The sequence below is a fragment of the Muntiacus reevesi genome, unplaced genomic scaffold (genome assembly GCF_963930625.1).
Source record: "Muntiacus reevesi unplaced genomic scaffold, mMunRee1.1 SCAFFOLD_99, whole genome shotgun sequence".
Lineage (NCBI taxonomy): Eukaryota > Metazoa > Chordata > Mammalia > Artiodactyla > Cervidae > Muntiacus > Muntiacus reevesi.
This window is the reverse complement of record NW_027078034.1, coordinates 357,782-383,318: the sequence shown is the minus strand read 5'-3', so window position 1 is coordinate 383,318 and position 25,537 is coordinate 357,782. Positions and strand designations below refer to the sequence as shown.

The following is a 25,537-nucleotide window of genomic DNA, read 5'->3' as shown; positions in this document are numbered from 1 at the left end:
CCGGCCGCCAGGGGGCGCCGCGGCCTCGCGCCGTGCGGGCCGTTGCGTTTCCGGGCACCGGGGCCCAGCGCCGCCATCCCGGTCGGGCGCGTCCCCGCTGCGCGCGGCGAAACGTCGGCCGCTCCCGTTACCGAGGCAACCGCGGCACCTCCTCCGCGCCGGCCCTGATCGTCTCTCCGCGCCATTTTCAAACTGTCCCAGCGCTGGAGCCGGTGTCTGGGCGGAAGGAGCCAGCGAGGGAGGCGAGGCGCGAGGGGAGATGCGACCGCAGGCGGAGGGAGCGGCGGCCGGGGCTGCGGCTGAGCGCGGCGCGGGGCGGGAGGGCTGGGCAGGGCGGTGCCTCCGCCTCCAGGGCCGTCCCCGCGGGCCGGGCCCGGCAGCTGCCGGGAGGGAGGCCGCGCGGCCTCGGGAGGAAGCGGGCCCCGGGCGGCCGGGGCGCGGAGCCCTGTCGCCTCGCCGCGGACACCCCCTTCCCTTCAGCGCCCGACCGCGGAACTGCGGCCCGGAGGTCGGCCTGGGGTTGCCAGGGCTCCCGGTTCCTCCGGCCCCGCTCGCCGCGCGTCTGTGCGGTTCCAGCAGATCCGCCTCCTACCGACTGATGGGTTGATTTAAAAGTTAAAATACCCTTTCGTATAAGAATCATACAGGCTCTTTGTAAAACAAAAGTGCCCCAAAGCCTAGGACGAGTCATTTATTAACCTTTGTCCGGCACCTTAGTAAACATCCCCTCTTCCACTCTCTACTGTTTTTAGTTCAGTGAGGGAGGATTCGCGAGATAACCTAGTTAATGATGGTTTGGGGTGTTTTGGTTTTCTAGCCCTTGTGCATATTTATTATATACACAGGAGATTATACACACACATGCACAGGATACTTTTGTAAAAATAAGATGCACCGGCTTTCAGACGTGAGCTCCCTAAAGTTAAGGAAGTGGGTGGTTCCAAACACGTACGCGTGGAGGACCTCCAAACCTTCCCTTTTGTGTTGTTCTGCTGGAAAACTTTCAGTATGGCCGCAGTGTTCGGATGATGTAGACGGGCGCGTTGTGTTGGTGGTGAAGGACAGCAGCCCATGCTTGGGTGGGGAAAGCCTAATGTGTTTTTGTCCTTCCTGAGAGGATTTTAATCTTTTTCATCTGTCGTATGTGTTGATGATTTTTCTTTTTTAGTACTTACTCATATTGTCTCTCAGAAGGATGTGAGGATGTATTCTTTCTGGGTAACCAAGTTGATACCAGACGAAAAGGAGGCATGTTTGAATTGTGAGGCCCTGCTGGTTCTTGTTCTGACAGGTGCACTTCTGACTTCTTCAGGACTTTTTCTAGAACACCTGCATCAGTCAGGTCCCTCTTGTGGAAGGAACCTAGAAAGAACCTAGCATAGAATGGGGACGTCATTCAGAGAAAAGGCTAACGAGAATGTGGAGAGGGAGAGATTTGTAGGAAGGAGTTATCAAGGAGTAGTCCTCACTTAGGAGTCATCTAGTAAGTTATCAAGGAGTAGTACTCACTTAGGAGTCACCTAGTAAGTTATCAAGGAGTAGTCCTCACTTAGGAGTCACCTAGTAAGTTATCAAGGAGTAGTCCTCACTTAGGAGTCACCTAGTAAGTTATCAAGGAGTAGTACTCACTTAGGAGTCATCTAGTAAGTTATCAAGGAGTAGTACTCACTTAGGAGTCACCTAGTAAGTTATCAAGGAGTAGTCCTCACTTAGGAGTCACCTAGTAAGTTATCAAGTAGTAGTACTCACTTAGGAGTCATCTAGTAAGTTATCAAGGAGTAGTCCTCACTTAGGAGTCACCTAGTAAGTTATCAAGGAGTAGTCCTCACTTAGGAGTCACCTAGTAAGTTATCAAGGAGTAGTACTCACTTAGGAGTCACCTAGTAAGTTATCAAGGAGTAGTACTCACTTAGGAGTCACCTAGTAAGTTATCAAGGAGTAGTACTCACTTAGGAGTCACCTAGTAAGTTATCAAGGAGTAGTACTCACTTAGGAGTCACCTAGTAAGTTATCAAGGAGTAGTACTCACTTAGGAGTCACCTAGTAAGTTATCAAGGAGTAGTCCTCACTTAGGAGTCACCTAGTAAGTTATCAAGTAGTAGTACTCACTTAGGAGTCATCTAGTAAGTTATCAAGGAGTAGTCCTCACTTAGGAGTCACCTAGTAAGTTATCAAGGAGTAGTCCTCACTTAGGAGTCACCTAGTAAGTTATCAAGGAGTAGTCCTCACTTAGGAGTCACCTAGTAAGTTATCAAGGAGTAGTCCTCACTTAGGAGTCACCTAGTAAGTTATCAAGGAGTAGTACTCACTTAGGAGTCATCTAGTACGTTGAGGCGGCATAATGCAGAAACTTGAGCGCTGGGTCAGGACTCAGGAGACCTGACTGCCCACCTGCTTGGTGACCTTGTGATTTAGAAAAAGTTCCTGTCTCTAGGCAGCCTTTCCTCATCTTTGAATGTGGAGGGTGTCCTTGACCCTTTTTCCCTCATAGTAGTTGTGAGGATCCAATTTTGCATATATCCATATCCATGCATGTTTTATATAAATTGTGAAAAGCAATACAGATGTAAAACAAAAATATTGAGTACTAGGACCACATTTACCTGGCAAAGGTTAGAAAAGAGAGCATGTTTTTTTTAAAGAAGTGATCTTTGGATAACTCCATTTTAGGGCAGTTTGATAGATGATATATTCATAGATATTTAAAAAGACAAGGATAAAAAGATGTCCAGAGTTACTTACATGTTGGGGTCTTTCTTTTTTAATCTCAGTAAACTTTACATATGCTATTTGAAAAGCTTTGATAAATGTATACATTGGTGTGATGTCTGTCCCCATTGCCACAATATTTTCATTACCTGAGAAAACTCCCTCATGCCCTTCCAGTCAGGCTCCAACTACCCCCATCACCCTAGGTGACAGCTGTTATGATTTCTATGTACATGGTTTAATTTTGCCTGTTTTGAACTTCATATAATCATGGCTTCTATTGCTCAGATGTTTTTAAATTCATCCATACTGTTGACAGGTACCAGTTCTGTTTTATTCTTGAGTGATATTACATTGTTTAAGTATAGTGTCCTTATCCTTCTTCTGTATAGGTTGTTTCCAGTTTGAAGCTATCATGAATAAAGATGCTTCAAATATTCTTGTAGAGTCTCTTTATAGATGTTTATTTTCATGTTCTTGAGTAAGTACCTTGGAGTAGAATTACACAGTCATAGGCTAGAAGTATGTTTAAATTTATGAGAAACTGCCACACTTTTTAATTTATTTTTAATTGGGGGATAATTGCTTTACGAGTTGTGTTGGCTTTGCTGTACTACAGCGTGACTCAGTTATGAGGACTTATATATCCTGTCCCTCTTGAGCCTCCCTCCCACAAACTTTTTCCACAGTGATTTCACACTCCGGTAGCAATATGAAAATTCCTGTTACTCCAAGTCCTTGAAGACATTTAGTATTGTACCTTCAATTTTAGCCATTCTAGTATGAACAAAATTATATTTCATTGTGGTTTTAATTTGTATTTCTCTGATGTCTAGTGGTGTTAAGCATCTTTTCATATGATTATTCTCATTTAAATATCTTTTGCAAATCTTAGCCTTGCATTTCTTATTGGGTTATCTTTATTATTGAATTGTAAGGGTTCTTTCTGTATTTTGTATACAAATCCTTTGTTAGATATTATGCATATGTTTCTCCTACTCTTCTAAGTTTTTGTTTTGTCAAATAAAAGGATATATTTTGATAAGCAGACATTTTTAATTTGAAGAAATCCAATTTATCAAGTTTCTCTTTTATATTTAAAAGAAAAACTTAAAAGAGGCTTCTCTAAGTATTCTCTGCCTGTCTCAGGTTTGAAAAAATATTCTTCTTTCTTTTGTCTAGAGGTTTTATTGTTTTAACTTCTGTGTATTAAGTTTATGAGGGGATATTTATTTTAATGCAGCAACATGGATATCTTTAGCATTGGATTTAAATAAATCTAAATATTCTAGAGAGCTGTCTGCCTGAAAAGAAATAAAAAAAAATAATTGCTTCATAATAAAAGAATCCTTTTTTAAAACATTAAACAATAATAATAACTGATAATAGAATGATGTTTCACTCTTTTCTTATAGGATTTTAATTTTTGGAAGTGAATAAACCTAGTTTGGAACACAAGATGACTACAGCTGCAGAAAGAAAGTATCTTAATATTAGGAAAAGATTGGATCCGTTGGGATACCGCCAGACTTTGACAGTGGACTGTTTACCTTTGGTGGAGAAACTTTTCAGGTAAAGATGGGAACACTACTGCAAACTTGTGTGACCCTGAATCCCCTTTATCTAGTTTCTTGTTGAGCTTTGTGCTTTAGTACAGAAATGGGTAGACTTTTAAAGTCCTTAAATCGTCTGAAGCTTCTCTCTTCTCCACGTCGCAAAACTCCAGGGTCACCGTGCAGTCTATACTGTTTAGAGTAAATGTTTCTGAGGGTTTTGTCTGTGAGTAAAATACAGTTTTTAATGTGATTTTCTGATCTAGTTAGGAGTTCTGTAGCTGCTTTATTCACTGGTTTTTATTTTATTGAAATGCAGTTGACATGATATTATGTTAGTCACTGGTCTCTAATTGCTACGAATTTATAATGCCGATCTAAGGTGGTTGATCATGACTTTAGCTGTGAACATGTTAATTTAGCTGAAAGATTCTTTGTGATTTTTATTCTTTTCCACATGAATCTTATTACTGTGATTTGAGACTAATTAGAGCAGAGAAATGGTCTAGGAAGTTTTTGCAGTAGGACTATAAGTGATAATGATGAAAAGAAGAGAGTGGATGAAAGATACTTTGTGGTCTCTAGTATGGCCTCCAGAATCCTTCATGATCTAGTTCTAGGTCAGCAATTCAGAATTATAGGGTGGGAGTATGTTTAACTTTCCAAGAAACTGACACACATTTTCCCCAGTGATTTTACATTCCCTTCATCTTCCCTGCACCAACCACCTAAGCTCCTGAAAACATGTTTGCTCTCGCCCTTGGTCTCTCCATGTGCTGTTCTGTCTGCCTGTAAAGTCTCTTTCTCCTCTCCTTCCTGCTTTGTCTTTACGCTCAGTTAGCTATATGGCCTGCAGCTCTCTGTCACATATACTGCACGTTACCTTAGCTGTTATTGTTGTTGGAAATTTGTTTTACCTTCCCATTAGAATGCAGACTTCCAAGAAACTAGAGACTGACTGTTTCACCGCCATACCTAGGACAGGCTGAACACAAGGTCGGCACTGAAATATTTATTGAGTTTATCACATAGTACCGTAACTTTTGACAAATTGTTAGTAGGATATAAGCTCCATGTCAGTGGGTTCCTTACCATGTTCCCTGCCCAGTAAATGTTGATGTAGTGAATATTCTGTTCATCTGTGTTCTTAGAGGTAGGTAACTGATCCGTGTTTGTTGCATCCCTGACACTTAACATGTAGCAGGCATTCAGTAAATGTTAAATGACCAAGTAAGATTCACAGATTCCACAGGATCAGGTGACTAATTAGACATGGGGGGTGAGTGAGATCAGGTTTAAAGATGGTTCTGCCTATATGTATATGTTTTATAACTTAATTACGACAGGAAAGTTTTGAGACCTTCTTAGTACCTTGAAAGACCTCTAGTGTTTGTTTTTGTATGTTTGATTTTCGATTTGATAGCATGTTAGTATTAACATTTAAGTCCTTTTAGAAGTCTGCTTTTAGTTATTAAAAGTTAATAGAATGTTTCCTTGTATTTGCATTTTCCATTCTTTAATGTTGGTGATCTAGTTCATACAACAGAAAGTCTTCGGAAATCAAAATTATCTGCTGTGAAAGCTGAAAAAGAGAGTGCCAATTTTGATTTTGTATTGGAACCTTATAAACTTGAAAATGCAAGGTTGAGTAAAGAAAATAATGAATTATACCTGGAATTAATGAAACTGAGAGAACAATCAGGTCAACATATTAAAGGTAAATTTTTGTGACTTTTGAAATTTTTGCCCTTTTCATTTTATATGTGGGAAATCCTACTCTACCTTTGAAACTATTGATTAGAAAATGTGATAGTCTTCCTACTGATAGTTCCTGAAATATTGTAGGGTGTGTTGAAGAATTTCCACAAGAAAAATAAATTTGCATTCCACAACTATATTCATCTTCACTGAATGTGGATTACATTTTTAGAATTAAAATTGCTGTAATGGTTGTGGTGTGCGCTCAGTTGTGTTTGACTCTTTGTGAACCTGTGAACTGTAACCCACCAATCTCCTCTGTCCATGGAATTTTCCAGGCAAGAATACTGGAGTGGGTTGCCTTTTACTTCACCAGGGGATCTTCCCAACCCAGGGATTGAACCCGCATCTCTTGTGTCTCCTGCATTGGCAGGCAGATTCTTTACCAACTGTGGCATCTGGGAAGCCCAGAAGTTGCTGTAGAAAATATTAAATGCTGGTACTGAAGAAAAATTTCCTTGTAACAACTTCTGTGTTTCTGAGAAAAAGTTGTGTGTCTATTGTTCTGATTCTTTTATACCCTGTTTTTGACCTGGAAGATAGAATGATTTCAGAGGTACTAGGCAAAGGGTAAATTATGTGGCTAACTTATTATAAAATCTTCTTGTATTTAGTAGAAAGCCCTGGCTAATGCTTGGCATGAATTGATAATCCCTTAGCTTCATATCCAATTTACTGGATCAAAAGCTCATATTAGTCTCATCACAGAAGAAAAATATAATTCCTTTTTGTGCTTAGTGACTTGTTTGCAGTTTTGTTAATCGTGGTAGAAAAGTTACAACCTTCTAACAAAGCATATAAGAATCAGGTGGAGCCTTTCAAATTATTGTGATTATTTTGTTTTATGAAATGGGAGAACTTCTTGATGTATAAAATGCTCTTTAAATCTTTTTCATTTTAAGAGTTGAAAACCACATTGAAAAAGTGCGCACATGAAACAGCTGATCTGAAATTTCTAAATAATCAATATATTCATAAACTCAAACTTATGGAGAAAGAAAGTAAAGCTAAGAATGGAAAAATTCAACAGCTTCAAGAAAAGAGTTTGCAAGCTGTAGTTCAAACTCCAGGTGAATCTGTTCCCTCTCAAAACAAATTATATACATCTAATCTTTTAAAGATGTTAAAACTGTTGACTGAAATGGGACTTTGGGTATTCATGCTTTAGACTTTAGTATTTGAAAAAATGTATTTGGATAGTCACAGAACCTTTAAAATTGATTTCTGGAGACCCAGCTTATATTCTATACATGTGCTTAGAAACTTATATAACAGTAAACTTCTTAGGTGTAAGTAGTCTATCCTCAGTGCCTAGGGTTTTCTTTCATTATTAATTTGAATTCTTTTTTCTATTATTATTATCATCATTATTAATTATAAAAATAATTCATACTCTAAAGACTTTGAAAATGATATACTTTGTTATTTCTTAGTTTATTTTAGTCTTCTTAGCCTAATGCTCAGTAGTTATCAGAGAAGGAAAAAGAAATGATGGGGCATATGCAGCGTTAGTGGTTGTCCAGGCTCAAAGTTGATGGAAGAACCCCCAGTAGTAGTAACCAGACCATGGAGGTGTCTGAACCATGAGATTAAGGTCACGGAAGTAAATGAGGGGAAGGGAGGTGCTGAATTATGAGACTTGGTAGAGACTGAGGGATTAAAGAACACGGCGAGGACCAGCAGTAATTTGGTCAGAATGAAGGCTGCCTCAGAAGAGAGCTGAAGATCTGGAAGCTGGCTCAGTTCTGTCTGGTAACACAGTCCAGGCTTAATCATGTTACTCTGTGCCTGGAGCTGAGTGAAGAGGAGACTCTAAGAACTGAAGAATTGCAAACTGGGAGGCCAGGATCAGGGAGGAATCCGTGGCAGAAAATAAGCTGGGAGAGCGAGGACCATGAGCCAAGGGCAGAAGAGATGCCGAAATGTGGGGGAACATCTCAGAAGAAACTAAAAGATTAAGAAAACTAAAAAAGGAGGATAATTAGATTTTCTGAGAAAAGAGTGGGCCTAAATCAAGGGTGATTTAGAGGTGTAATCTCTAAAATTTAGGGATGGATAAATTTAGTAAACTTGGGATGTAGAGGAATTTCCAAATTTCTGTTTGAAGTGAATGAGTGGATGAATGAGGATATTAATACTATTTCTTTCTCTTTTTTTTTTTTGGCTGCACCATGGGGCATGTGGGATGTTAGTTCCTTAACCAGGGATCAAACCTGCGCCCCTAGTGTTAACCACAAGACCACCAAGGATGTCCTGGTACTATTTCTTAAGATAGGGAATATGGAAAACAGAACAGAAGTCCACCGTCTACAAAGGGTTTGTTGAATATGTTTTATCCACAGGACATTCACATTGAAACTCCTAGTATGCAGTGGAATATGTAGATCTGTCCTCAGAAATATGGTCCTAGATGGAGAGTCACATTTGGAAATCATTGGAATATCCTGAGAACTGAAGCTTTGACTGTGGTAGGAGTTACTAGTGAGATTATGTAGATTGGAAAGAGAGGAGAACCAAAGACAGACCCTAGGAAATTGTCTTTTAAGGCACAGATGGAAGAAGAGGGTCTCTGAGAGAAACTGAGAAGGACCAGCCGAGGAGGAAAACCAGGAGATGAGGGAAGAAGAAAGTGGTTTGCATGTTCAGGTGTGTAACTACAAGCAGGTCACCTAAATGCTCTTGACCTGATTTCTTCATCCTCAAAACAAGAGGGTAGGAGTATAGAAAACTTGTTAGGATTCTGAGGAAGACAGAGTTATGGGTTGTGTTTGTTCTTTGTGAGGTTCAGTTAGTTTTTCAAGTACGTGTCTAATCTTGACCAGGTACTGGAAAAGCTGAATTATCCTTGTGGTTTGGACCAACATGGGATATATCTAGCCATTAAAAGAAATTACTCCTGCTGGTTTTAAGGATAATTAAGAAAATTCCCCATTAATTCAGGATACATATTCTGCTATATACTGATTTTGATTCTTAAAGTTTCAGTTATCTTCTCCTTTGGCCTTGCTTAATAAACATGTTTATTTTAGTTATCATTGCCTTGAAGCTTCTCATTTGACAGTTTTCTGCTGGCGATGACTTCTTGGGCTCTGTTATGTACCACAAGGCACACTCAACTTTTAATCTTGCCAGAGTTTGGTCCCCATCTCATGAAGGGACAGATTAAATCTGGGCATATATACCAAGCATGCAGAAAATAAAGGTTGCTTTCTAACCATGTGTTGTTGAGGTTTGCAGAAATGAGTTGTTCAGTTAAAGATCAGGTAGGTATTTATATGTAAGGGAGAAAACATTTGACCTGGCTCTTATGTAATAAGACCCAGAGACATAGTTTATAACAAAAAGGCTAGCCTTCTGAACTATTTAATTCTAAGACAGTGTTTTGTTTTCAGTTTTTTGAAATACACATTTGCTTTTTTTTTTAGGTGGCAAGAAAAGAAATATTGCTTTCAGGCGCCAGCGCATGCAGATTGATGAACCAGTCCCTCCCTCTGAAATCAGTTCATATCCGGTTCCTCAGCCGGATGGCCCTTACATCGCAGACCTCCTGCCCGTGGCTGATGACAGGTGCATTAAAGAATCCTCTGTTGGCTTTAGTTACCTCATCACTTGGTTAGCCCTAAGTTTCTTGATAGTACGGTTTTGTCTTCTTAACTAGCCTATCTCTGGTGTGTAGCATAGAACTTTGCATAAGCATCCAGTAAATGCTTTCTGAATATATTCTGAATATTGAAGGTTTTCACTTGTTTTGAAATTTGATTTCAAGTAAATCATATATCTGAGGTTTCTGTCCATATTTGCTTTGAAACAGTTTAGTGCCACCTAGAGCCTATTTCAGTAGAGTTGCTTTGACATTCAGCTTTATCACCCAAGTAAATCTTCCACAGATTCTCTGTTAGTTGAGATTTTTCTCAAATGCCAGTAGCATGAGTAGACTTGTAACTGGCTGTGAAAGTCTTGCTTCATGATTCTCTAGCTCTGTATGTTGGTGTTTCCTTAACTTGGAATCAGGTGTAAATTCTATTTTAATTATAATTTCAATAAACTCTTTGGAAAAGGCTATGTAAGTGTTCTCGGGCTGTAAAGATGCAACTTTTGAGAAACTTACAACCCGGTAAGAAGGTGAGACAAGGGGAAATACACAGAATGCCATTAAGAACATGTTAGAAGGTGCAGAGGAGCAGGAGAGCGCGAGTGACAGCCTCTCAGGTCTCGGCTGCAGACGCGGTTTAGGTGCAGAACACACTAGTGGGAATGGCTAGTGCAGCCGGCTTTTTACTTGTAGATCATGTAGACAATATGAGAGAGTTTTCTACTTTGTTATTAATGTCTGTAGCAATTTAAAAAAAGGACATTGATTGGGGGACTAATTAGGGTCTTCAGCTCAGTTATTCTCACACAATATTATGTACCTGTATTTATACACTTACTTGACTTTACCCATGAAATATTTTGTGTTTTTCTGGTACTTATAAATTAGGACTTAGACAATATGTTAGTATTATTTACCGAGTTTTAGACGGCTCCATATGTATTCGATTCAATGGACATGAACTTGGGCAAATTCTGGGAGATGGTGAGGAACAGTGAGGCCTGGGATGCTGCAGTCCATGGGGTCGCAGAGTTGGACACAGCTTGGTAACTGAACAACAACATGTGTATCTTTTCTGTCTCTTTCTTTGCCTTAGCATTCTTCTTTTCTGTCAAGCCATGGTAGGTAGCATCAGTCTCTTGATTATCTTACTTGTTTTACTTTGCACATGCACTGTGTTCAGTCACTCATGCGTGTGTGGGTGCGGTCGCGTGCGTGCTGCGCTCCTGCTCCTAGGTCAGTGGGCGGTGTTGGCTCTGGTAGTACTAGCAGCAGGTACACGCAGTGTTCAGTGGTGCTGTGCCGACCCTATGGAAAATCTCTCTCAAAATTAAACCTGGCTTCAGGCTTCATTTTTCCAGTATGAAAGTGATTATGTCCTGTTTTGTTAATGCTTGGCAAAGTTTGATGTAGTACAGTACATTTAGGCATTCATACAATTCAGATGATTTAGACAAATCTTGATTTTCTGGGAATTAACAAGTTCCAGGAAAGAGTAGGTTTTTTTTTGCTGTAGGTACCTGGAAAATTGGTATTTCTTAGTATTTTTCTTCTCTCTAAGATTGCAAGATAATTTGTTAGAAAATACAGGGTCATGTGGGGTCAGAAAACATTTAGTCCCTTATTTCACTTAATAGTATTGTGAGTTTTAGATTTGATGCTTAGTTCCCTGAACCTAAGAATTGGCAACAGTACCCAGAAGAATTTGTCTTAAGACTCAAAATGCAGTAGGAGACATAATGATTCTGAGGAGACATAATGATTCTGAGTTTCAGATTATTTACCACTCAGTTTTGTATCTGTTCTTATAAAATTAAATCTCTAAGATAATGTACTCTGTGCTGTGGCCTGGGAACCCTTTGGCCCAGCACCTCCTACCTCACTGAGAAACAAAAAGTTCAGGGTTTTTAAAAGAAGGCATCTAATTTCACTTTTGTAATTTTGTATTTCTTATCAAAAATATATTGAAATTACTTATAAATATGTTTCAGAATTCAAGAACTTCAACAGGAAGTGTGCCAGTTACAAGAGAAGTTAGCAGTGATGGAAAGTGGACTGAGATTATAACAAGCAGGTAGGATTTTTTATTTATCTAGTTGGGATTGAGGTGAGTGCGCTGTGACTGTAAATAGAATTGGGTTATGTTTAATATTTCTGATACCTGAGTTTTTAATACAGCTTTTCTTTTTAGTAAATTCGTTAATAGAATTAATAGATGGAATGGCTTAGATGGCTTCAGAGCCTTCAGTTCATTCCCTGCACTATGCATTGAGGTGAGTAGTAGTTTGTTTTTTTTTTAAGGTGAGTCATATATCTCCCCAAATATTATGACCATATTAACTGTTTCCATCTCAAGAGATATTTTATTGAAGTGTATTATGCTTTATGATAGTCTTTTTAAAAACTTGTTTTACCCTTTCTGTAGATTTTATCATTTTGAGTATGTCTTTGAAAGTTACTCTTCCAAGTGGCCATGCTTGTTGAATGTTTTCTCTAAAAGCACTGGTGCTCTGTAAAGAAGCAAGGGAGTGAACAGATTTGGGGTTACGTGAAAACTTTCTCTATAAGCACTGGTGCCCCATAAGATGGTTTTCTAAAGAAGCAAGGGAGTAAATAGACTCGGGGTTACATGAAAACTTTGAACAACCTTTGTTCTTTTATACTTTCTTTTTGTGTCTTGGATAAATTCTGATTTGGGTAATTATAGGCTTTCTTTCTTAATATGCTTACTGAAGTTTAAATCAGGTAGCACGTTTTTCATATTCTGCACATAACTACGTTTTTTTGGAGTAAAGAAATCTGCACATACCAGTATAGATATAACCTGTGTATTGGTATAAGTGTTAAGTTTATAAAGTACTTTGAAGATCACTTGGATAGATGGAGTTAAAAGGAATTGTAGTAATGTCATCCAAAAAACTTACTTTATGGAGAGATGTTGAACATATCAAATATGCATATGAGATGAATATTAATTGATATTTTTCAATTTATATTCAGTCATTCTTTCATCACATTTTTTTTCTAAGTACTTTATGAACATAAACTGATCAGTCTTTATTGTCTCCATGAGGTGGCTGAGGCGTTTGAAGAAAATAGCCTGACCGTTCTGATTGAAATCACCAATTTCATGTGGTTATCAGTCTTGATTGAGTCTGCTCTATCAGTTTTTTTTTTTTTTGGTGGGAGTTTGTTCTGTTCTCAGCATATATTCCAGATTTTACTGTTCTCTTCAAGCTCTTTCCATGGCCTGTAACACCCTCCTTCTTAGGACATCATCTTCTTTTTCATTTTCCTATCTCTGCCTTTAAAATGAGCAATATTCACAGGTTCTCCTTAAGACTTAATGGGTAGGATGGTATTCTTCCTGTTTTGTGTGCTTGGCCCCATTCCCTCTCTTCTCCTTAGGATATTGCTTTAATCAGTTATTCTTTAGCAAACTTATATGGCCATTTTAATGAGTATACATTTTTTCAGTACTGTGAGGAGATGCTTTTATCATCATCACTAATACCCCTTAAAAAATCTTTTAATTACCTTTCCCCTCTTGCTAACTAAGGCCTTCTTCTCCCTCATGCCTACTTCTCTGAAAGTGAAAGTGAAGTTGCTCAGTCATGTCCGACTCTTTGTGACCCCATCGTGTCTGACTCTTTGCGACCCCACGGATGGTAGCCTACCAGGCTCCGCGGTCCTTGGGATTTTCCAGGCAAGAATACTGGAGTGGGCTGCCATTTCCTTCTCCAGGGGATCTTCCCAACCCAGGGATCGAACCCGGGTCTCCTGCATTGCAGACAGATGCTTTACCGTCTGAGCCAGTCTAAAGGGTGTCTTATTCTTCTTTCTCTACTTCTTCACTTCCTGTTCACTTCTTAACCTTCTGTTGGCCTCTGTCCCCCACTGTATAAGTTGGTCTAGTTACTGTTACCATTGACATTAGTTGCCGCATCCGGAAGGATACTTTAAGTCTTCATTTTCCTGACTCACTCTGCAGTATTTGACATTATTGATCATTTCTCTTTGAAACTCTTCTGTGGCTTCATTTTCTTTTTGTTTTCCTTTTCTTGCCTTTTTTTTTTTAGCCTCTTATAATATCGTCTTTGCTCTTTTGTCTGCCTCCTCCCTAAAATATCACCAAACCCCAGGATTCTTTGACTTCTCCTCTCCATGTTTTCTCAGATAGTCTCATCTACTCTCTTAGTTTATTACCTGAATATTGGTGACTCCCCAGCCTCTCAGGCTGACACTTCTCTGCTGAGTTCTGTTCTGATATGCCCAGCTTGACACTGGCATTTCCATTTGGATGAAGGCTGTGTGTTCACATATGCCTAGTGCTGAACTTTCAGCTTCTGTCTCACATTCGTTTCTCCTTCTATATGCTCAACTTTGGTTGGAAGCTTCAGCATCGACCCAAGCCAGCATTCTGGAGTCTTTATACGTCTCATTCTCTGCCTGTCACATACCACTTGCCGAGTTCTATCAGTTCTTAAACTTACATATTCTGTTCTGTCCTGTCCCACTGTTTCTTAGGCTCTAATCATCTCTCATATGTTCCTACAGTAGGTCTCCTTGCTTCTGGCCCTATTCTTATCACATTCACCCTTTAGTCCTGAGTAATATTTCTCCCTAGTGAAGTATACAGAGCTTATCATAATTAGTTCCTGCCTAATTCTTTGGCCTCATCTCCAACTGTTAATTCCCCTTGCGTGTTGTAATTCAGTCACACTGAGTCACTTCTGCTCCTTTAAACATAGCGTGTTGCCTGTGCTTCTTTGTCACTGCCTAGAATATCCCTCCTTTCTTCTCTGCCTGGCATATTTTATAACTTTTTTGGACTTATTTGTTCCCTTGACTATTTTGGTACTATATACCTATTTCTATTATTGTATCATTGAACAACATATTAAAGCAATTATTGGTTTACTTTATTGCTTTTCCTGTAAAGCTGTGTGTTCCTGAAAGTAAGGGATCATGTTTTATTCATATTTGTATATTTAGAACTATGCTCAATAATTGTTTGTTAAATTGAATACTTGGTTTTTGTTTTCAATTTTTTTTTTGAAAAGAAAACCAAAGTTTGAAAGTGTGTGTGTTTTTGTAGATTCTTGCATGTGAATTCATGGTTGGTAGGGATGTTTTTGATTGTATGTCTGTTTTTTTCTACATAATAGATAGTAAAGCAAATTCATTCCGGCCTTATATCCTTTTTAATAATGAGTTTCAATAGCAAATCACTTTCTTTTTGTTTTATATTCATTTGTTTATCTCCCATTTATTTCACCAGGCACTGAAGTAGTTCAAACTCAGTTCCGGGACTTAGTTTCTTTTTGTATAAACATTGCCTAATCTTAGAGGAGGGAAAAAACAAAACATAAAATTAGAAAGAATCTCTTCAATAAAAATACTTATGAAACCTGTGTTGACAATTCTTAGGTTGAGATTTTCTGTGTATATTTTTGCTCTGCTTAAATGGATCTCATAATACCATTTATGTGTCAGTAACATATATGAATGCTAATCTTTTGTGTACATTGTGGGACATAAGAAAAATGGAAGTATATTCAAATAAACATTTGTGCAGTGTTAATCATTTCAGTTCAAAACCATATCTTTAAAAATGATAGCACAACTTTATGTTTTCAGATTGAACTTAGAGAACGAGAGATAGAACGACTGTCGATTGCATTGGATGGGGGTCGCTCCTCTGATATCCTTTCTCTGGAGACTAGAAATAAAGCCAATGAAAAGCTTATTGCTCATTTTAATATTCAGGTCACGACTCTTATGATTATTTCACTGAGCGTATAAAGTTGTAAGTGTTTTTAACAGTCTTTGGGTTTGTAAAGGTGGAAGGGTTTTTTATTTGGGTATTATCTACAGCAGAAAAAATTACATAGAGTCAGAGTATCCAAAATTGGGTACAGCTGTTGAAAAATCCTGTTTTTATATTTAATGAGGTGTAGGAATTGATAATACCACAGTATTAGGTGTTTAAAAGAAGAGAATAAACTACAGGTAAAAAGTAATCCTCAATTTGCTTTAAAAATTGTATATGTACTTTCAGAGAGAGAAAACACTAGAACTACGCCAAAATACACTAATAAAGGTTTATCTTTGTGTGGTGAGATAGTCTTCTTTATGATTTTCTCCATTTTCAAAATTTTTATTTCTTTTATAATATTACAAATATTATTTTTAAAAATAAATATAAAAAGTAAACATAGTTTTTATTTAACTATGTAGTAGTTTGCCTTGCCATGCGTTTGACCTAAGAGTGAAAGAACAAGAGATTTCTTGAAACATGACAAATGGCCTTTAGAAATTTTTTTTAACTGAAGCACAGCTGAGTCACTGTGTGTTACTCTCTGGCGTGCAGCAAGTGACTCAGTTATCCGTATTGTATCAGTGTTGTTTTTCATATTCTTTTCCGTTGTGGCTCTTCGTTTTTAACTGCACTGGGGCTCCTGTGCTGCACGTGGGCTTTGGTTCCCACGGCCGGGGCGACTGTAGGCAGCGCACAGGCGTCTTGCGGAGGCGGCTTCTCTTCTTGCCAAGCTTGAGCTCCAGGGCCCAGTCTTTAGCAGTTGCAGCGGGCGGGCTCGGGAGTTGCATTTTTCAGGCTTAGTTGCCCCGTGGCCTGCGGGATCCTAGTTTCTGGATGAGGGTTGCGCTAGTGTCCCCTGCTTTGGCAGCTGGGATTCCTAACTACTGGACCACTAGGGAAGTCCTTCCATTATGTTTTATTACATGTTATTGAATATAGTTCCCTGTGCTATATGGTAGGACCTTGTGTATTTTATATACAACAGTTTGTATCTGCTGATCCCAGACTCCTAATTTATCCCTCCCCAATCCCCTCTCCCCTTTGGTACCCATAAATTTGTTTTCTGTGTCTTCGAGTCTGTTTCTGCTTTGTAAGTAAGTTCATTTGTATTTTTTTATTCCACACATAAGGGATATCACCTGGTATTTGTCTTCTTTCTGACTTCATTTAGTGTGATAATCTCTAGGTTTGCCCATGTGTCTGTAAATGGCTTTATTCCCTTCTTTTTATGGCTGAATAATACTCTTGTGCGCACACACACACACACACACACACACACACACACACACACACACACACACACACACACACACACACACACACACACACACACACACTACATCATCTTTATCCATTCACCTGTCAAGGACATTAGGTTGTTTCCATAGGATCTTTAGAAATATAGATATCACTGCTGCCTGGACTGCAGCCAGAGTAGATTAAGTCCCAAATATTAGCATAGCTCTTGAGCAGTGCTGTTCAGTAGAAATAGGGTATGAGCCACATATGTCATTTAAAATTTCCTAGTAGTCTGATTAAAAAAAGTAAAAACAAGTGAAATTAATTTTAATAGTGTATCTACTTACATATATCCAAAATGTTATCATTTCAACATGTAGTTGGTGTTGTCAGATATCTTTGGCATATTGTACTATTTTTTTGTACTGAGTCTTTGGACTCCTCTTTGTATTTATAGCACACCTCTGGACTAGCCACATTTTAAGTGCTCAGCAGCCATATGCAGATGCTAGTGGCTACTGTATGGGACTGCACTCCAGACTAATATCATCATAGTGGTAATCTTGTCATATATTTAGAACTCTATATTGGGAAAAGGCTCACACAAATTTCTTACTTATCCTTTCCTTCCATGCTTGAAAACTGAAGACATATATATATTTTTACAAAACCACTCATCAGCAGTTTTACAAATCAAAACTATAAATTTGAAAATGTAGAATAGCTGGAGTTTTAAGTTTCAGTATTTTAAAAAACACAGTGTTTTGAAGTATTTTGAAAGTTCAGTATTTGATAATTTTCCGATTTATTGATTTATGAATTAGAAATTCCATTTAGGTTGACTTTCTTCAGCAAGCTAATAAAGACCTGGAAAAGCATATACAAGAGCTTATGGAAACCAAGGAAACAGTAACATCTGAAGTTGTTAATTTAAGTAACAAAAATGAAAAACTCTGCCAGGAATTAACTGAAATAGACCAGTTAGCACAGCAGTTGGAAAGACATAAAGAAGAAGTGCTCAAGACTGCCGACAAAGAACTTGAGGAAGCAAAGGTACGTCTCAGCTGTGGGGGCGCTCGTTAATTCTCCTGGAGTGGAGTGAGCTTGAGTTCTTTTGATATCCCATCCAGGTCTTTTGGTTTGTTTTGTAATTCAAGCTTTTTTAAAGTGTTATTTACATGCTCTAAATGTTGGCACTTTCTCCAGTTGTTCACGCGTCTTTCTGAAGCACATCTATTCTTATGGCAATTCTCCAGATTCCTTCCTCTTTTCACTCAAGATTTTCATCTGTCCTTTCTCTGCATTATGAGCAGACTTCTGAAGTTTGTCCTCTAGGTCATTATGTGCTCATGAACCCTTTAAAGGTATTTTTTGAAACTGTATATGTCCTTGTACATTTTTAAGTTGGTAGCTAACATTTTTCATCTTTAAATAGATGCAAAGGATGTAATTTCTAATCAGTTGTAAACATTGATCTCTTAAAGTTGTCATATTGTTCTTATAAATATAGCCAGTAGAATCCAAATGACCCTTCTTGAAATCCCCACAAAATTGTATCTTATTGTAACATATTTTATGCTTGAATATCTTTTTATGATAACTATCAAATGTCTGTGCAATTAAAAACACACATGAATTGAAATTTTTTTAATTTAAAAATGTCCTGTGACTGTAAGGTTCAGAATGTTAGCATTTTCCTGTAAAAAGTGTTATCATTATAATTATTAGTAGTCAATGGATCAAAGTGACAGATGTAGCACAAATGTTGGTACTTATCAGCTAAAAAAGTAAAATTGTACTGAAAAGACATCTTTTAGTAAGATATAATGGGAGAAAATAGCATCTTAATAAAAGGCTTTGACCAGCCCCAACATTTCAGGTGTTGTCTGGTACTTCAGAAGTTTTTTATATGTAGAGATATTATAGTATGAAATTAGAAGCTTGCTTTTCTTTTGAAAAGTGGGCAAAAGGCAATTGTGGGAGGGTAGATGGGAAAGAAGAATTCACATGATACCTAGACCACAGGTTTTCAGGTAGATAATTTTTAAGAAGGATATTTGCAAATTAGGAATCCAGATATTGATTTTGTAAAACTGTATGTATATGATAGTTTTGCATAATACTTGGATAATCTTTATATTATCCCAAGTATGAGTATAACCTATTGATAGTTTTAAGGTCACTACTTTACATCAAACTAAAATGAATTAATCTTATACAGTGTCATCTCCATTAATTAGTAGAATAGAAAGAAACTGCGTCAATAAAGGCCATATGTGAAAAGCCCACAGCTAACATCATACCCAGTGGTGAAATACTGAAACCTTTCCCTCTAAGATGAGAAACAAGACTAGGATGTCCATTCTCTCTACTTCTGTTCAACATAGTACTGGAAGTCTTGACCAGAGGAATTAGGCAAGAAAAAGAAGTAAAAGGCATTCAAATTGGAAATAAAGAAGTAAAATTTTGTTTCCAGATGAGATGATATTATGTACAGAAAACCCTAAAGATGCCAATAAAAAAAAAAGAACTAATAAATTCAGCAAACTTGCAGGATACAAAATCATTGCATAGGAATCTGGATGCATTTCTATATTAAAATCCAAAAAGAAAATTAAGAAAATAATCCTGTTTATAGTAGCGTCAAAAAGAATGAAGATCTTAGGGATAAACTTAACCAAGGAGGCAAAAGACTTATATACTGAAAACTATAGAACACTGCTGAAAGAATTTAGAGACAGAAATAAATGGAAAGATATCCTATGTTCATGGATTGGAAGACTTTATTGTTTGAATGTCCCCACTACCCAAAATAATCTGCAGATTCAGTGTGATCCCTCTCCAAATCCCAGGGATAGTTTTTTTTACAAAAATAGGAAAAAATCCAAAAATTCATATGGATCTCAAGGGACCCAGAATAGCCAAAACAACCTTGAAAATGAAGAAAACATAATTAGTGCAATTTTTAAAAATTGTTTATTTTACCAGTCTTAGTTGGCACGTGGGATCAAGTTCCCTGACCAGGGATCAAACCTGGGCCCCCTGTGTTGGGAGCATGGAGTCTTAGCCATTGAACCACCAGGGAAGTCTCGATTAGTACAGTTTTAATTTTGCTTTTGTGACTTTGGTTTCTTTGCAGTATTTCTGTTATCTCATTGCTCTCCTTTTCTACTTTCTTTGCATATTCTCTCATGTGTGCACAACATACTGAACAGTTTCACATGTCACATGGGCAGTAGTTGAGAATGACAACTTGGCTGAGTAAAAGATTCCTGTTAGGTCATAATATTTTAACCTTGGCATTCAGCACTCTTAGTTGCCATTTAGAGGATCCAGGTTGATCGTCTCCTGGATGAGGGCATGGCAGCCCTCTTCAGTATTCTTGCCTGGAGAATTCAATGGACAGAGGAGCATGGTGGGCTGCAGTCCTCGGGGTAGCCAAGAGTTGGACACAGCTGAGCACTGAGCACAAGCCCAGGTTGATAGTAGTGGGTGGTGGAAAAGCAAATAGGGTAGGAAAGTCAGGAAATGACAGGGCCGTAAGAGGAATTCTAAACATCAAGGCTTGAGGAAAGTCCTACAAGTACACAGACAGAAGATTTTCAAGTGGCTCTCTTGTTGCACGTGTTACAAATAGGTCCCTATAAGCATTCAGGATACCAGAAATTAAAGAGAAAGCTAAACTTTGCGTCCTCTTCATGGAAACTGAGGCCTAGAGCTGGCTGAAGCTTTGGCTCTCACTGATGGCAGGGAACATGAATTACTCAAAAATGACTTGGCCTCATCTTCACTGTCACCTAGCATTAAGTATTCTTGACTTTTAGGTATGTACCTAATAAGCTTTTCATTCCTAGAAAGAGATTAAAAAAAACCTTTCTGAAATGTGGAATCTTGAAGAAACAATGGGAAAACTTCAACTGGTGAGTAGGTTTTGTATTGAATTGCTAGAATTTTCATTAAAAATTTTATGTTTTATTTTACATTTTTTTGCTAAATATAATTTACCTATCATATTTACTGTTTTAAGTGTACAGCGGTTTTGGTATAGATACAAAGTAGTACAGCCATCACTACTAATTCCAGGACATTTTAATCACTCCAGAAAGAAACCTCGTACCCATTAGCAGTCAATCCTCGTTTTCCTCTGCTCAACCTCTGACAGTTGCTAATCTGCTTTCTGTCTCTGTAATCTATAATTTGCCTATTCTAGATATTCTATGTAAATGAAATTATACAATATGTAAACCTTTTATGTGTGATTTACACTTAACCCATTGTTTTCAATGTTCATGCATATCATAGCATGTATCATTACTTCTTTTTTATGGCCAGTAATATCCCATTGTATTATATATTTGGTTTTTTATATTATTTTTATTTATTTTTATATTATTATTTTATATTTATATTATTTATATTTCTAGAAATTAAAAAAAGTTTATTGGAATAGAGTTGATTTACAATGTTGTGTTAGTTTTAGATACACAGCAAAGTGAGTCAGTTATAATATACATATATTCACTCTTTTTTACAGATTCTTTTATGTATAGAGGCCATTACAAGAGTATTCAGTAGAGTTCCTTGAGCTATACAGGGGGTCCTTGTTAATTTCCTATTTTACATATAGCAGTGTGTATATACAGGGGGTCCTTGTTAACTTCCTGTTTTACATACAGCAGTGTGTACATACAGGGGTCCTCACTAACTTCCTGGTTTACATACAGCAGTGTGTACATACAGGGGTCCTCATTAACTTCCTGGTTTACATACAGCAGTGTGCACATACAGGGGGTCCTCATTAACTTCCTGGTTTATATACAGCAGTGTGCACATACAGGGGGTCCTCATTAACTTCCTGGTTTACATACAGCAGTGTGCACATACAGGGGTCCTCACTAACTTCCTGGTTTACATACAGCAGTGTGTACATACAGGGGGTCCTCACTCACTTCCTGGTTTACGTACAGCAGTGTGTATATACAGGGGTCCTCACTAGCTTCCTGGTTTATATACAGCAGTGTGCACATACAGGGGGTCCTCATTAACTTCCTGGTTTATATACAGCAGTGTGTACATACAGGGGTCCTCACTAACTTCCTGGTTTACATACAGCAGTGTGTACATACAGGGGGTCCTCATTAACTTCCTGGTTTACATACAGCAGTGTGCACATACAGGGGGTCCTCACTAACTTCCTGGTTTACATACAGCAGTGTGCACATACAGGGGTCCTCACTAACTTCCTGGTTTACATACAGCAGTGTGTACATACAGGGGGTCCTCACTCACTTCCTGGTTTACGTACAGCAGTGTGTATATACAGGGGTCCTCACTAGCTTCCTGGTTTACACACATCAGTGTGCATGTGTCGTGCCCAGTCCCACTTTACGCCCTCTCCCTGCTTACCTCCGGCTCACCGTGGGTTTGTTTGCTGCATCTGTAACTGTACATCTGTTTTGTAGATAAATTCATTTGTACCCATTTTTTAGATTCCATATATAAGTGATACCATATGATACTTGTCTTTCTCTGACTTATTTCAGTCAGAATGTATATTTGTATACTTCTTTAATCTCATATATAATAGGTAGCAAGTTACACTCAAATTTGGAAAGCCTGTTAGGAATTTTATATTACTTAAATGACTTCATGACTCGTCATTTTACTAATATTAAATGTAAAAACTGATAATTACTTGATAAAATTGTTGACCTTTATTAAAAAGAACTCAGTTTTCTTTTAATTATTTTGCTTGGAAGTACAAACCATCTTACTAGTCATATTGTTCATTCTGGTGGTCTTCAAATGAGACAACTAGTAATCATCCCAGCATAAACCTGGATGTAACCTAACTTAGATATAATCTTATAGCCTAGAACCGGCAGAAAGAATGTCTTGTGTACAAGTAGAAATTCCTAGGTGGTCACCTGATAGATAATTGAGACTTTTTTAATAGCCTGCTAAATTGGATGAGTCTCCATTAATGTTGGAAACAAAGACTAATACTACCTTCCAAGTTCTCTCATTACTACACTCTTTTTACAGTCTAGTAGTAATACTCTGTGGCAGTCATGAGGCAAATTAAAAATCGAAGCCTTTTGTGATACACTGGCTCATAGTAGGTGTTCAGATACTTAACTGGTTTTTCACTATGTTATGTTCATTATGAACAGTGTATCACAATGCCTTTCTGTTTTATCCAACTACTTTATCAGGTAGTCAGTTCAGCTGAACACTGAATAATTAGCTAAACCTGCTAGTTGTTGTCCACTTTTGAGTTTCATAGATACGTAAAAGTGTCCCATGAAGTCAGGAAATGTAAAGTAGATGTTTTGATGATGTTTTCACTATAGGGTAAGCTCCGTGAGGACAGGGAATTTTGCTGTTTGTTCACTGCTGTTTGTAATGCACACTGTTTGCAGTTGTATGTGATTTATAATATTGTCTCAGAACTGTGACCAAGTTTCAATATTGTTGCCTGACAGCAAGATGTAGCTACTTTCTGACCTTTCTTATTTTTTCCATTGGTATTACATTTTATGTATTTTTAAGATAAAGGCTAACAGTATTATTAGCTAACATTTATTAAGTACTTGCCATGTGTTAGACACTGTACAGAGTGTTTCACACTCATAGAATCACCCATAGGTGGACCTGTAGATGAGTCATCATAGATGACTCCTCGGTGTCCAGGTGCTGGTCTTACCCCCATTGTGTAGGTGAAACTGAGAATAACCCCGTGCTTATGTATACCCGTGGTGGTCTCAGAGCACCGTCTTCACTTACATATACCCGTGGTGGTCTCAGAGCACCGTCTTCACTTACATATACCCGTGGTGGTCTCAGAGCACCATCTGCACTTAACGTATACCTGTGGTGGTCTCAGAGCACCGTCTTCGCTTATGTAAACCCGTGGTGATCTCGGAGCACCGTCTGCGCTTACGTATACCCGTGGTGGTCTTAGAGCACTGTCTATTTTCGCTTTTCTTTAAACACAAAAACGCCTTAAAATTTTTTATTGAGCAAGTCATATTCACTTTTTTGAAAGACACTATGCTAAACAAATTAAAAGAAAATAAAATCCAATAATTCTACTACTTTAGAAGGGAGCACTGTTGAGTTTGGGTTTTATGATGCTTTTAGCCTCAATTGAGAATTAACTTTAATTGAAATGGTATATATTTGACTGACTAAAAGTGTGTGTATGTGAATTACTCTTAAATAAGTGTGCTTTCATGTTTTGTACAGTTTCTAGAAATCTTAATTTTTTTTTAAAATTTTTTAATTTTTTTAATTTTTCAGTGAGTTTTGTCATACATTGATATGAATCAGCCATAGAGTTACACATATTAGAAATCTTAATTTTAGTGTTAAAATTTTCAGGAATTAAGCTTATGTCATAAAGAACAGGAGAGGCTGAATGATGAACTCCTTAAAAAATCAGACCTGGAAACTGTTGTTCATCAGCTTGAACAAGAAAAGCAAAGACTTAACAAAAAAATTGAAAGTTTTGCAGTTACAGGTAAAATATAAAATGTTAATAACTTAAAAAGTGTGATTTCCTCTTAATGTTTTATTTTTAGTAGTAGATGGTGTTTCTTTTTCATTCATTCATTCAATAAATATTTGTTGCATGTTTGCGATGTATCAGAAACCAGACTAGGCACTGAGATACAGTAGAAAATCTCTCTCCCTCAAGGACCTTACAGGAACCTTTTATATTCTGACTAGTTGGTACAGGGAACCCCAGCTGAATATTTTCCAATGAAAATTTATCTTTCTTTGAGACACAGGATAATAGAATTAAGACTATGGGGAAGACCATTATGAAATAGTGGGAAGTTGAAGTACAGAATCTTTTTAAGTAAATGCAGTTTTATCACCTTCAGGCACACACACACACACATGCACACACTTAACATACTTGAAATAGGCTAACTTTCTACCAGGTACCTTATCCTAAATGAATTGGTTTAAGGAACTTGTAAGAATTCATTCATTCATTCATTTGACAAATGGTTATGAGCCTGTAGTGCTGGGATGTATAAAGGTAAACAAGATACACAGGCCCACTGCTCTTGTGGAGGCTTTAATATAGTTAGGGAGAAAAACTGGTAGCACATAAGTGAAGGAATTAATCTCAGATGATCAGGGTATTAGATAAAATGGGAGGGTATGCTAGAGATCATCTGATCAAAGGGCTTAGTGCTGGACACCAAGCCTTATGACAATCTGGGGCAATCTTCCAGGCAGGGGGGATGACAAGTGCAGAATCCTGGTGCCATCAAACTCCATGTGTCTGAGGAAGTGAAGGAAAGCCAGTGTGCTATTTTAAGAAGCTGCTGTATCCTAGGCTCTTCAGCATCCGTGGGGCTAATCTATCTGACCCCTTGTCTGCTTAACCAGCTGTTTGACTTGAGCATGTTCTTTAATGTTACTTCAGTTTCCCTGTCTCTGTGGTTAAGATGGCACCTAACCCAAAAGGTTGTCATGAGGATTAAATGAGTTCATATATTATTAAAGTGCTTAGGCCTACATATGAAAGTTAGCAATTTTACTTCCTTTCATGCTATGTCTATCTTGCCATTTCAGCATAATCTCTCAGATACCTGAAACTCCCTTGTTTCTTTGTGTTTTGAATGCATCCTCCTACCCAAAATCCAGCCGTGGATCAGCTAAAACATTCACACGTGAGCAGCTAAGCGCTGCTTGCCTGTGCCCCAGTTGAGTTCAGTTCAGTCACTCAGTCGTAGCCGACTCTTTGCGACCCCATGGACTGCAGCACACCAGGCCTCCCTATCCACTCCAGCTCCCAGAGTTTACTCAGACTCATGTCCATTGAGTCAGTGGTGCCATCCAGCCATC

General features: G+C 38.1%; 1 pseudogene; it reads left to right on the top strand.

Annotated features, from left to right (window-relative positions):
- The first annotated feature begins 889 nt into the window (after positions 1–889).
- LOC136155423 (centrosomal protein of 135 kDa-like) overlaps positions 890–25,537 on the top strand; it is a 36,122-nt pseudogene continuing 11,474 nt past the window's right edge.